Genomic DNA, 12039 nt, shown 5'->3' on the forward strand with positions numbered 1-12039 from the left:
GAGGTTGTCACAAGACAAGGAACCATCCTCATGACTCCTTGTTTCATTTTTTAACGAGGTTGACACAAGGCCAGGAACTATCCTCATGACTCCTTGTTTCATTTTTTAACGAGGTTGATACAAGACCAGGAACTATCCTCACGACGTCTGTTTATGACCCATAAGAGAACATGGCTCTCAAGAGGTCTTCACTAGACGGAAGAACCATGCTCTGGGAGAAATACATGTCATTTCGTACCAAAGACAGATCGAGTTCCAATGCACCCAATACATAATGTGCAATACCATCTATGTGATCATCAACAGATGTAAAGACGGAATGGGTAGCCACATAGTTGACCTATGGTGGGGAAGGTAATACTTGCAAACAAGAGCTGATAGGGGACGATGGTTGCAAAGGAGGCGCTTGGTGACCAATGAACGATAGTTGATCAATGGTCACAATTCTCCCTTCATGCAGAAAACAAACCACACGGAAAAGTGAAGAAAGAAGAGCTCCCATGACATAAACATAGTCACGTCCAAGGAGAAGATTGAAATCTAATGGACCTTGGACTACCATCACGTCTATATAGACAGTCTTTACTCCCAAAGTAATAGGGAACTTCAGAAGGACCCCCAAGGGTTGACTGGTTCCTCTCTTGAAATCCGATAGATTCTAAGTGACAAGCACAAGCTACGGGGAGCCCAACGCTTGCCAAGTAGTAGGAGACATGATGCTAACAGATGTGCCTTCATCTAATATACTGTCATGTACTACCATATTATAGGCTTGTACTGTGATCTGGAAAGGCACATAAGATGGGAGGTGGAAAGCAGTCAATTAACTCCAATCAAAAGAGACGACGGAACTACTTGGTGGGGGTATCATATGATTGCCCCCATGCTCTGTTGGATAGAAGAAAGACTCTCTTGAACAACCGAGATGGGAGGGTCACTCTTTGATTCATGACAATCTGAGGAGATGAGAAGAACATGAGCAGTATGATCACCACTCTCTTCAGGAACGGAGTGATCAACTGAAGGCAGAGACAGGTCGACACTCTTTTTGACCAATGGTTGGTCGGGAACAGACATAAGAGAGTCTTGCTCAGGAAGAGTAGGATGGGAAATAGATGAATCCAAGTCTATCTCTTTACCAACCGGGAGAGGGTTAGAAGAAAGCCTCTTATAACCAATAGGGAGTTGGGCTTGAGGAGCTGTAAGGTTTTCTAAAGCTTTGGATGCTTTATCCATAAGAGGACAAAGGTGAATAAGATGATCTTCTTCACATAACCTACAGGGGAATCTATTTTTTCCCTTCTTCTTACCATCGTTAGTTGAAGGTGTAGCATCAACATGATCTCTAGAGGTCGACGAGGATGGTCGATTCAAGTCTTGAGACCATACCTCTAAGACTCTGGGAATGCCAGGATAGTCTCGAAGGAGATGGTCACCCTTACACAGCTTGCAAGGGAATTTGACCTTCCGTGGAGGATCAAAAGGTTTGTCAACAGGAAGTTCATTTAGAGCAATAGCTGCACAGTTGGCCTCTCGCTTATCTAACTTCTTCTTCTTTGTCTTCTTCTTCTTAGCCTCCTAGTTACTGGATTTCAAATTTTCACCAGAAGAAGTAGAAGGGGAAGATGAAGAAACAGGGGAAGAAGGTGAGGGGTCAACATTAGAATCAATGTGATTTGGTTCAGATGAAGGAGATGGTTAGACAAGAGTTGGGACACTCGGGACCACCAAGGTTGAAAATAACCAGATAGGTAAACCAATGGTTAACCCAAGGAGGGACAACGTTGCCATATAAGGAGTGTCAACATTTCCAAAAGAAGGAAAAGGACCAGGATTCCCATCTGAGGGGAATCCTTGGCTAGTAGACTCTGAAAATGTTTCCATTCGAAACGACCCTAAAGAATCACTAAGGAAGATAACTTTAACTAGGAATATTTTGTGGGTAGTTAATTTTAAGACACTAAAACAACACTTTGCCTTTTCATATTTTAAGAGTCGAGAAAAGGATGAAATGCGACTCTAGTTGCTTTCATATTTAAAACGAGCTCGAAAGGACAAGCACTCGATGATATTTTAAATTTAAAGAGTCAAAAATACCAAAACGACTACTCAGGATAATCTAGGCAAAAGGGATTACCAGGTAATCGTGAACTGCAAAGTACCTCCTGACAAACCGAAAAGTACGAGCAGGCAATCTCCCCGAATGTTATGTTCGGTATATCACGTTTACAAGGCGGCATTCTCAGCTTCCTATAGATAAAGGATTGCAAACCTAGTGGGGTCTCCCTTTATATACACGACAGTACGGGGATCACAAGTTCGTACTAGCATTGCCTAGTGCCGAAGGAACGACAGCTACTAGGTTTAAAGACGATGGAACACGTCTCTAGCCTAAACCTCTAAATGTAAGCGTTAAGTTTCAATGCTTCCTTAGGTTAATTCGATAAATTTTAATGGTTGATCTTGAATTAGGTTTCAATTCCAAGGCCCTACAGATATCATCTGAAAACTCCTATATGCAACTATATGAGAAAAGAAATTTTTATCTTCGATGAAAGTTAACACTAATTGAGAGATAGAGAACACAAAATTAATGCAACAATCGAAGAATGGAATCTTTTACTAATAAATCTCCAAAATGCATTGGATCTTCCTATCGAATGCACTTCAACTAGTCCTTTTAACAGTAAAGAGAATTCATTTCTTTTTCGAATACAAATGATGATGCGACTCTATTCTTCAATGATGCTAGCTAATGTAACATATTGATTCAGCAAACTAGAATTATGTATTTTTCAATGGAATGATGGAATGAATCTTTCACAAACACTTCTCACTTCAATGAAACATTTCCAATACAATCAATCACAAGCAAACATAAAGCACAAAAGAGGATTCCTTTCAAACCAGTGAAGCAAAAATCCAACCAATAACAAGATGAGCAATGTGATCTATGCCCAAAAAGAGACGCTCAAACGATAAACGAAACTTTTCAAACTTGTTAAATGGAAATCAAAGCAACAGAAGGACTAACCAAACGAAATGCAAGGAACAACTTCGACTATTGACTTGACTTTCTGAGCACGCAAACAAGTGAATGGGTGACGACCTAGATGCCTTAGGGTTATACACCATCGAAGAACTCAAGAAAAAAAGTGAAGAAAATGCAAATCGAACAAGCATACAAACCAAACCAAAAGAGCTTTCCAGTGAGGGAGAACATAGTCAAAACAAGCTGAGAGACAAAAATTAGAAGGGCAAGACACACTGGCTATGATCTAGGGTAAACCCTGATCTTCACCTACATGAATCGGCCCGACTGCCTAATTAACAACAAGTGCCAAAAGGGGGTCAACGCAATTGTTTTTGAGAAACTCGTGTTTATCAACGTGATTGTCAGAAAAATAAACGCACTAACTAAGGATTTAAGGGAAAAAAAAATAAAAAAATTCAAAGGCTCAGACCAGACTTGCCACTGTAAATTTTAGGCCCAAAGTAGTAAACCAGGCAAAGCAGAGAACACTAAAGGGAAGTGGTGATACTAGAAAATTTCACACAAAACCATAAAATGACAATCAATCAAATAGAAGGATTGGCTCCCCAGTGGAGTCGCCAATTTGTGGTGCAGGTAAATTCTCAATGTGGACACAAGCAATTCCTCTAGCCCGAGAGAGCGGGTCTAGCCACAAACAAACAATCAATGGAAAATATCCTTAATCTAGAATTAATTAAGAGGGCCTACCTCTTAGAATGCTATTATGCTTGGTGATGATCCTGCTTCCTCACTCCAGCTATCTTCTGTTTCCTTCCTTCCAATACCTGAAACAAGCAAACAACAACAACAACAAATGTAATAGCATACAATATTGTATTCAGCCTACTTAATAGGTCAAGGAACATTAATCCATAAAGATGTAAAATGACACTTCATGTAGGAAATCAATCGATAGTTGCATTTATATAAATCAGAAAGTGATTACAACCAGTGCCTTGATGTTGCTGGTCTCCTTTGACATATCCGAGTTCCCACACTTCTGCTAGCACTTCATGGATAGCCCCAACAATTGGAAGTTTTAAGGCCTATTTCCCTCTAGTCTCAAACCACACCAAAAACACACTATGCTCCCTCAAACATACACTAGAAATCTACAAGCTATAAATGACTTGTTGATCATTCAAACTCACTCCAAAACTAAAAACTCCAATAAATTTTGCTTGGGAAAAAGAGAGGTTTATATAGCTTGGATGGATGGGAGATGGTTCCTCTCATCATGGGAGAAGGTCTTATCTCTTGAGTTTGTTCCATCCTAATAGGGGAAAGGAACCCAAACTAACTTCCTCAGCTCCATCCAACCCAACCATCTACCAAACTTCCATTAAGAAGCTTCTAGACATGGAAGCTTCAACTCCATATTTAGAAAACCTTCCAAAAGAGGATCGACACAACTAGAAAAGGGCTCAGTGGCTCCGTATGGCGTGAGGACTAGTTTTAATCTCTACAAATCAGCGTAAGGAGGAAACTGGTCAGTAGCACCGGTCTTGTAAATTGGGATAAAAGGAAGAGTCTTGGGAAATGATGCAAAAGGGAATTATTATGCTCATGAAGAGGGACATACTAGGAGTTTATTCATGATGGGAAAGCATGTCAGGTTCACTATAGAGGTCCTCCAGGATCATGGGCGGGGAGTACAGGGACAGTGACAAAATGATGTGTAACAAGGATGTCAAAGATAGCAATCAAAGAGAGTTGATGTTCTCACCTATGATATTGAAGCAAGTTATTGTTATAGGTATAGTGAAACCAAGAATAGTGAAAGGCATTTTTTTATTCCACCAAATACTTTCAAGAAGTAGATGCATTATTCATCCATAATTTGGTGCCCTACAAGGTAGATCATCCTTTGAATTTGATCATATGGAACCTGGTGAACTAGATAACCCCTTGAGTTTGGTTATATAGAGCCTCATGAACATATCTATATCTGAAGTAGGTGATAATGATTATATAGATAAAGATATGTTTATTAATGTGCATGAATGGATGAAAAATAGGCCAGTGGGAATAAAAAGTACAATCCAACAGTGACATAATGAAGGAGTACCACATCACTTCCTAAAAGCTTAAAGGTAAAGCATAAAATGAGGGAATATAAAGAAGCTAAGCCATTTTATGAGAAAAATAACAAAGATCTAACCCCGAGATATAACATGATAATGGCTACACAACATAAAAAATAGATGCAGAATATTTGGGGGAGGAGGAAGCCCCTACATCAATATCAATTTATCAAATATTGAGGTTGCATGTGGGAGTAGATGAGGAAGAGAGAATGCCCTTGTCTAACCATTGACAACAGATAAATAGTTAAGACATTGTCCAATTATGTCTTCAAGGAGAGAATGGACCTAAGAGGGCCAAATTGTGAAACCCTAAGAGGAAGTTGGGAGTAACCAGCCAAGACTCTCCTAAAACTTCATGAAATTGCAATGGATTGGTGTCCTGAAAGGGGAGTTTGAGCCACCTGCCTATGTTGAAAGATGAGGTGATATACGTATTGAGATTGTGAATTGGAACTCCTCAAAAACCTTGTGTGTTTACATAAATACAATCTTGTAAAGGAGTGTAAGAACAATAGAAATGTGGATAACAAAGGTATTATAGGAGGACACTAGGAGCCACCTATTGTGACAATTTCGCTTAATAGCTTGACATTTTCTAATTAGATATGTCAATATGTCTTTACTAGAATGTCTTCTACATTATGATGATGAGCTTATGCTATGAATTATGAAAACATACATTTGAGAGAATAATTATTCAATTTTGGACTATAGACTTGCATGCCAATGTATATGGGATATTAAGTGAATAAACTCATCTTTTAGGTGGGAATTTTCTCTTAAATAGGATAAGTTTTGTTGGAAATCGTTGTTTCTTCTAATTGATGAGAACTTTGAATATGAACCTTTTCTCCTAGAGGTTTTAGTCCATTTTAAGACAATCCAAATTGTTCCAATTTTGAAACAATGAATAGAGCAAGTAGAATTTTCCCTCGTTAGAGAAGCCAGAATATTTAAGCTTATATACATGTTACCTCGTTACCTACTATATTCCTCACTAGGTAGGAAATAATAAGATAAACAATCCATTGTAATGGTGTGTTGTATAAGTACTTAAAATGCCACACCCTTGCATAGACTAAAGAAAAATGATTTATGAATAATTTATTATTGTGTTATAAAAAAAAATTATTTTGAAGTGATTTGGAGACATCAAGAATTTCTAAATCATATTTTTGAACAGCTGAGATTACATATTTTGAATTTCTCAAAATATTATTTTAAAATACACCAAAAAATTTGATAAAAGGCACTAGGAAAATTTAAATTTAATCAATACTTCTATGCCATGCCATAATTGTTAGTCAATATTACATGAATAATAATAACTAACATATCTTAAATGGGAGAAGATAATGCAACAAAAATACTAGGTAGTTATGTAAAAGATAGATACTATTTATGTGCATGTACACTTAAACATTACCTTTATGAATGAAGATTAAATACTATATCAAAATTATATAATGTAGAAATTCTATAAATATTTGAGTAAGGTCATATATACGAACCATTCATGCTTATTTCAAATAAAACGAAAGTGACGTAGATGATTTAGGATATGTATATTACATTATCATTATTACATTTTGTTTAAAAAGTACTTCAATGTATTGATTTTTTCAAAAGTTGATGTTTTATTGTTCAAAAAAGAAGTGCCATTTTTATTCCAAGATTAAATAGAAATTACACTTCCCTTTTGCATACTAAAATGATATATTTAACATTACATAACAGATACATTTCATTTTCATCTCATTTAAAAGTAGTCCTCCATCCCACTGTTTTTTCTTTTGATGTTACTATTAAAATTTTGTGAGTGCGGCTTTTAAGTTACTAATATTCAAATTTATTTTTCCATGAGGGTAAACCTAAAGCTTAATAACTTTCCTTTGTTTCAGATTTTGAGCAAATTATTTTTAGCTACTAAGTTTATTTTTAGCTAAGTTTTAAAACATGTTAACATGGGTGAAAGTGCTCAACCTATTAACTAGTAAACAAAATAACAACAAACATTGAATGACAAAGAAAATTCTACAAATTTCCATTCGTGTTAGCACATGTGGAGACATGTTAAATATACATCTTATGGTCAACCATTATAAATATGTGGGATCATTAAGAGATGATATGAATGACTCCATCTTGGAATTAGAGACGATTAGGATTGCCAGCTAGTTATATCAATTATAATGTCTCAACTTCATGTGGCACATGCATGCTTTGGCCTTTGTCACATGTCTCTAACCTCTAAATTAGCATTTTCAACAAAAACAAAACTAAACAAATTGTATTTGGCCAAAGTCCGAATAACCTATACAAGACTTGATATAAGTTAAAATCATCCAAAATAAAAAGTAATTTAGCGAAATATATCTTAATGAAAGAAAAAATAAAAGTTATGGAATTTCTCTATAATGTTTTAAATCTTCAACTAAGATTTGTGTTTGCACTAAGAACTTCTCGTTCTATTACAAGAAAATGTTGGAAATCCCTTTTGAAATCTATGGTACTATGGTTCTTTTGAGATCTATTATGGCATCTACACAAATACTATTTTCTTTTAGAACTAGCATTGGTGGTGTGACAATATTTTACATAAGCATTATGAAATTGGCATTGGTGGTGTGATAATGTGCTACATAAGCATATGGAATTGACATAAATGTTATTCTCTTTTACAATTGGCATTTTTGGCATGACAATATGTCACTTGCAACATGCTAGAATCAACCATTTTCATTTCACTAATTTGAATTCAATGCATCTCTCCTCCCCATGTAGTATTATAAATTGGCAAGGAAATCAAGAGTGAAAAAAGCGGGTGATTATAATTCCTATTTTGACCACTTCAAACTCCACTAGAATGTTGGTATCCATGTGTTTCTTCTCAAAAACACCCTTTGTGTCAATGAGATTGGTTTTCATGCATTATTCTATATTCATCTCCATGTGACTCAACTATATAATTCTTGTAAAAGGGAAAAGTTCGCCCCACCCAAATATATCCCTTTCACTATTAGATAATGTGATCCAATGGTATATTCAATAGGAAATAAAGTTGGTAAGTGTTAATGTGTTAGAATTTGGAAGCACCCATCACATATCAATTTCATTGTTTTGACAACTTAATAAGATGTATTTAACCATATTTCTTATAATTGATGCCACATTGTTAATTTCACATAAGTATTTTTCTTATTGTATTTAACAAGCACTATAGTTTTCATGAGACACATTAACACATTATAATAAAAACTACACTCTTCTTTCATTTTACATTATGTCCATCCTATATTCACTTCAACGTCTTCTTCCCCTATTCGAGGGTATGCTAATTCATAAATGAGAAAAGATACTCAAGATCTCCACATAAATACATAAACATCACACTATCAATGCCCCTTAGAGCCTCCCATCACATCATGTGACATATCTAAAACCAACAAGTATAAAGAAAACATTTTTAAAGAAAAACCAAAATAATTCCAAGCAATGCTCAAACTTTAGGTTAGAGAAAATATTAAACCATGGATATCGACACATTTTATTTTTGTAGTTCAATATTAAAAAAAAAAAAAAAAAAAATCAATTATAAGGTTGCAAATAAAAATATTTAATTATATGTTCAAATATCATGAAACAATGCATGATGGCTCTAGTGGTGAGCAGCATGAGCAGCATAGAGGTGAGCTATGGGAATCAAATCCTGATCTCCCCCAAGATGAACTGAAGGGTGCATTCAATGGTGATATGCAGGAGTGGGTAGATATGCTCTCTAAATTGAATCCTTTAGTCAAGGAACTCATTCTGCAGATGCATTGGCCACCCTCTTTTTATGGTAATGATGACAACGCTAATCACAACAGGTGGGTGATGTAAGAGGTCATAAATTCTTAGTGGAAATCAAAGATTTTCATAGGCCCACAAAGAAAGCATATAGTTACCAAGCATGAGCTAGTTCTTCATCCCTCTACCTCCAAAGGGAAGAGAAGCAATAAATCTAATTTTGTGAGGAAGTTAAGAAGGGACATGATAAGCTTTGTTCCGTACGAGAAGTCAATCACTGAGCTTGCAAAAGGTTCTTAGGGCAGGTGGGTTTTCTATTTTGGAAAACCCTAACTCGGAAAATCATGTGGTTATTGAATACCCTTTTTCCCTAGGTCATGATCTGGCACGAGCAGGTTCAATCATTTTAGAGGGTGCTAGTATGCTTCCAGAAGAGGGTATGCAGAAACCATACCTGCTTAAAGATTTGGTAAAACAAAGGCAATATTTTATATTACAGGGATCTTCCTACATTCAAGATGAGGTTATTACCCCATATTTGGAGAATTTCTCTATCTTTGTGAGACCATTCTCACGAGGCTCCCTCTATATGTAGTTCAAAGCCACATATCTCATCTCCTCACTCACATGCAGGATAGAGGTGTGGATGGGAATCCCGTATGACAATATTTGACTCCTACACAAAGGTAGGTAGCTATAGGATCTGAAACCCCTCAGAGAGTATAGCATAGCCAAGGATGCCACAATTTATCTAGTATCTAGATTAAGAGGTGGAGCCAAAGGCTCAGGTGCATCCTCCTCCTCCCAACCCAAATCCTTTAAGGATGCCCTAAAGCTAGGTCTTTCACCTTCAAACCCTAAAAAGCCTATGAGGACCTACATTTATTGCATATCAGGTAGTGGAATCCCATCCCTTGAAGTGGATAACATTATATCCCGCTTATTGGTAGAAGATTATGAATGACGTGATTGTTTCTCATTTTAATGGATTGGGGCCATCGACATTTTATCTACAAGAATGGGTGCAATAGAAGTAGTCTCAGAATATGAACGTGCATTTTTGTTTAAAAGGGTTATTGATTATGATTTTTAGAAATCTAGAGGATCAACAAAAGGTTTTTTATCAGGGACCCTAATTTTGGGGTCAGTTTGGTCTCTCGTTTCGACCATGGTTTCCTAATTTTAATCCTCTTTCTATGACAACTATAACAACTCCATGCTAGGTAAGGCTACCTAGCTGGCCCATTCATTTGACACATCCAAATATCTTAGCTAATGTGGGAAACTTATTAGGTCACTTCATAAAAATAGACATTAAAAGGAGTGTGAAAGGAATTGTCAGATTTGTTCACATATGTGTCGAAGTGGACCTCAGCAAAGGGTTGTCTGATAAAATCATTCTCAATTGGAGGGGTAGGGTTTATTTGCAATTGGTGGATTATGAAAATATTTTCTTTCGATGCAAGATTTATCAACAACTCGGTCATCTTCAGAATGCTTTCCCTTTTTCACAAGGGACCTATCTACACCCTAATACTAAGAAAAATAGTCATGGGTGGCAATATTAAAAGGAACAAAAGGATCCAAAACTACTTTGGACCCCAATCACGAAAACACACAACAACAAAAGGCACCCACTAACACGTCAACTCCTTAAGGTTCAACTCAGCATATGTTGAGCCATCTCCTCCTCAGTAAAGGAAGGTCATCCTTCCACTGAAAATGCAAGAGCCTCAATGATAATTTTGGCTCCTTCAGTGAGTGAGGACAAGAGCATCCATGAATCATATCACTCAGATAGCGAGAAGGAGACAACAAATATTGTAGAACGTCTGTCAATGGAATTGTCTCAAGGAAATGGTGTCATTGTCTTATCCACATTTGTTCCTGATAACTCTTTGGAATGGATGGACGTCCATAAGAAAAAAGGAAGAAAGGAAAAATCCATGAATAATCATGGGTCCTAAGACTAGGATGGTCATAAATGAATTGTCATCCATTATGCTTATTTGTGTTGGATAGAATGTTATAATTTACTATTCTAAGGTAATACAAATCAATTTACAAAAAAAATCAAGGTTGCAAAAATTAACTTCTAAGTATAGACATATTTGTTTGTTAGAATTTAATACCATAAATATCGACAAGGACAATAATATATATATATATATATATATATATATATATATATATAAATTTTCAATTGGATTTATTTTAAATGGTTGCAAAAAATTATTGTTATCCTTCCCTCCTAGGTTTAATTCTTATAAGTGACATGTTGAATCAATATCGAGTATATTATTATGATGGTTTTTGACTTTGTAGTTGTATGACCTTTGTTGTCTATGATAACCCCTTTTTTTTCTAACTCTAGCTTTAAATCCATTTTCTTGTTGTTTATTTAAAAATCCAAAACATAAACCGGAACCCACTCCCGGATGCGAAAACGACATAAAACACATCTTATAAGATGTCGGGTCCACCATGGTTAAACCTCGCACAAGTTCCCACTCCCAAACGCAATCATGTTTTCATCCAACAACCCTAAGGCCTTTTCGGCCCCCCCTGCTATGTTTCTCTTTAACAGTGGAGGGGGGTCCGAAAAGTGATTTTCCCTGCCACTATGTGTCCTTCCCTTATGATTTGGGACTCCCACCTCTAATACCACATACTGCTTCCCCCCTACGAAAGTTGTTTTCTCCGCTCCCACCACAACCCACAGTCCCGCTTACGTCACCCATATTGCCGCTCCACCTCCACTCCCATACCGCCACGTAGTCCCTGTTGACCACCTACTCCCGCGCCAATGTTCACCCACCACGTTCCTGCTCCTCCTCCTCCACTGTTATTTCGCCACGCATCCTCCTCCCTTAATATTTTCCTCCAACCATGCGCCTTCTCATTATCACTCACCTCCATGTCACCTCACGCCTCCACTATCCTGATAGTGTGTTCATTTCCTCCAATCCTCGGCTGCCATGTGGCCCATCCTGCATAAACAATTATGAGAGAAGTGGTTTTCTTGCTTTCCTTCATAAATGCAAACCACCATGGGATTTCCAGATTGATCAGTGGCCCAAATCAACGAACACTTCCGCTCCGTGAGACAGCACTAGTGTTTTTCGACAA

This window comes from Pinus tabuliformis, chromosome J, assembly GCF_031772625.1.
Source record: "Pinus tabuliformis cultivar Carrire ecotype Pingquan chromosome J, CPIR1, whole genome shotgun sequence".
In the NCBI taxonomy this organism is placed as follows: Eukaryota; Viridiplantae; Streptophyta; class Pinopsida; order Pinales; family Pinaceae; genus Pinus; species Pinus tabuliformis.